Source organism: Chiloscyllium punctatum, unplaced genomic scaffold, assembly GCF_047496795.1.
Source record: "Chiloscyllium punctatum isolate Juve2018m unplaced genomic scaffold, sChiPun1.3 scaffold_57, whole genome shotgun sequence".
Classification (NCBI taxonomy): domain Eukaryota; kingdom Metazoa; phylum Chordata; class Chondrichthyes; order Orectolobiformes; family Hemiscylliidae; genus Chiloscyllium; species Chiloscyllium punctatum.
This window is the reverse complement of record NW_027309792.1, coordinates 1,830,307-1,832,942: the sequence shown is the minus strand read 5'-3', so window position 1 is coordinate 1,832,942 and position 2,636 is coordinate 1,830,307.

Below are 2,636 nucleotides of genomic sequence, written 5' to 3'. Positions count from 1 at the left end.
AGCCCCTCTGTTTCTCTCCCTCTGTTTCACCCCTCTGATTTAGCCCCTCTGTTTCAGCCCCTCTGTTTCAGCCCCTCTGTTTCTCGATCTCTGTTTGAGCCCCTCTGTTTCGCGCTCTCTGTTTCAGCCCCTCTGTTTCAGCCCCTCTGTTTCTCACCCTCTGTTTATGCCCCTCTGTTTCTCAACCTCTGTTTCAGCCCCTCTGTTTCTCGCCCTCTGTTTCAGCCCCTCTGATTCAGCCCCTCTGATTCAGCCCCTCTGTTTTAGCCCCTCTGTTTCTGCCCCTCTGTTTCAGCCCCTCTGTTTTAGCCCCTCTGTTTCAGCCCCTCTGTTTCAGCCCCTCTGTTTCTCGCGCTGTGTTTCAGCCCCTCTGTTTCTTGCCCTCTGTTTCTTCCCCTCTGTTTCTCGCCCTCTGTTTCAGCCCCTCTGTTTCAGCCCCTCTGATTCAGCCCCTCTGATTCAGCCCCTCTGTTTCTCGCTCTCTGTTTCAGCCCCTCTGTTTCAGCCCTTCTGTTTCAGCCCCTCTGTTTCACCCCTCTGTTTCTCGCCCTCTGTTTCAGCCCCTCTGTTTCTCGCCCTCTGTTTCAGCCCCTCTGTTTCAGCCCCTCTGTTTCAGCTCCTCTGTTTCTCGCCCTCTGTTTCAGCCCCTCTGTTTCTCGCCCTCTGTTTCATCCCCTCCGATTTAGCCCCTATGTTTCAGCCCTGCTGTTTCGGCCCCACTGTTTCTCGCCCTCTGTTTCAGCCACTCTGTTTCGCGCTCTGTGTTTCAGCCGCTCGGTTTCTTGCCCTTTGTTTCAGCCCCTCTGTTTCAGCCCCTCTGTTTCAGCCCCTCTGTTTCTCGCCCTCTGTTTCAGCCCCTCTGTTTCAGCCCCTCTGTTTCAGCCCCTCTGTTTCTCGCCCTCTGTTTCAGCTCCTTTGTTTCTCGCCCTCTTTTTCAGCCCCTCTGTTTCTCGCCCTCTGTTTCAGCCCCTCTGTTTCAGCCCCTCTGATTCAGCCCCTCTGATTCAGCCCCTCTGTTTCTCGCTCTCTGTTTCAGCCCCTCTGTTTCAGCCCTTCTGTTTCAGCCCCTCTGTTTCACCCCTCTGTTTCTCGCCCTCTGTTTCAGCCCCTCTGTTTCTCGCCCTCTGTTACAGCCCCTCTGTTTCAGCCCCTCTGTTTCAGCTCCTCTGTTTCTCGCCCTCTGTTTCAGCCCCTCTGTTTCTCGCCCTCTGTTTCATCCCCTCCGATTTAGCCCCTCTGTTTCAGCCCTTCTGTTTCAGCCCCACTGTTTCTCGCCCTCTGTTTCAGCCACTCTGTTTCGCGCTCTGTGTTTCAGCCGCTCGGTTTCTTGCCCTTTGTTTCAGCCCCTCTGTTTCAGCCCCTCTGTTTCAGCCCCTCTGTTTCTCGCCCTCTGTTTCAGCCCTTCTGTTTCTCGCCCTCTGTTTCAGCCCCTCTGTTTCTCGCCCTCTGTTTCAGCCCCTCTGATTCAGCACCTCTGTTTCAGCCCCTCTGATTCAGCCCCTCTGTTTCAGCCCCTCTGTTTCAGCCCCTCTGTTTCATTCCCTCTGATTCTCGCCCTCTGTTTCAGCCCCACTGTTTCTCGCCCTCTGTTTCAGCCCCTCTGTTTCTCGCCCTCTGTTTCAGCCCCTCTGTTTCAGCCCCTCTGTTTCAGCCCCTCTGTTTCTCGCCCTCTGTTTCAGCCCCACTTTTTCTCGCCCTCTGTTTCAGCCCCTCTGTTTCAGCCCCTCTGTTTCTCGCCCTCTGTTTCTGCCCCTCTGTTTCTCGCCCTCTGTTTCAGCCCTCTGTTTCTCCTCGTCTGTTTCAGCCCTGCGGATTCAGCCCCTCTGTTTCAGCCCCTCTGAATCAGCCCCTCTGATTCAGCCCCTCTGTTTCAGCCCCTCTGTTTCAGCCCCTCTGTTTCTCGCCCACTCTTTCAGCCCCTCCGTTTCTCGCCCTCTGTTTCAGCCACTCTGTTTCTCGCCCTCTGTTTCAGCCCCTCTGATTCAGCCCCTCTTATTCAGCCCCTCTGATTCTGCCCCTCTGATTCAGCCCCTCTGTTTCTCGCCCTCTGTTTCAGCACCTCTGTTTCTGCCCCTCTGTTTCACACCCTCTGGTTCAGCCCCTCTGATTCAGCCCCTCAGATTCAGCCCCTCTGATTCAGCCCCTCTTATTCAGCCCCTCTGTTTCCCGCCCCTCTGTTTTAGCCCCTCTGTTTCTCGCCCTCTGTTTCAGCCCCTCTGTTTCAGCCCCTTTGTTTCAGCCCCTCTGTTTCAGCCCCTCTGTTTCTCGCCCTCTGTTTCAGCCCCTCTGTTTCTCGCCCTCTGTTTCAGCCACTCTGTGTCTCGCCCTCTGCTTCAGCCCCTCTGTTTCTCGCCCTCTGTTTCAGCCCCTCTGTTTTAGCCCCTCTGTTTCAGGCCCTCTGTTTCAGCCCCACTGTTTCAACCCCTCTGTTTCACGCCCTCTTTGTATGCCCCTCAGTTTCAGCCACTCTGTTTCAGCCCCTCTGTTTCTCGCCCTCTGCTTCAGCCCCTCTGTTTCTCGCCCTCTGTTTCAGCCCCTCTGTTTTAGCCCCTCTGTTTCACGCCCTCTTTGTCAGCCCCTCAGTTTCAGCCACTCTGTTTCAGCCCCTCTGTTTCTCGCCCTCTGTTTATGCCCCT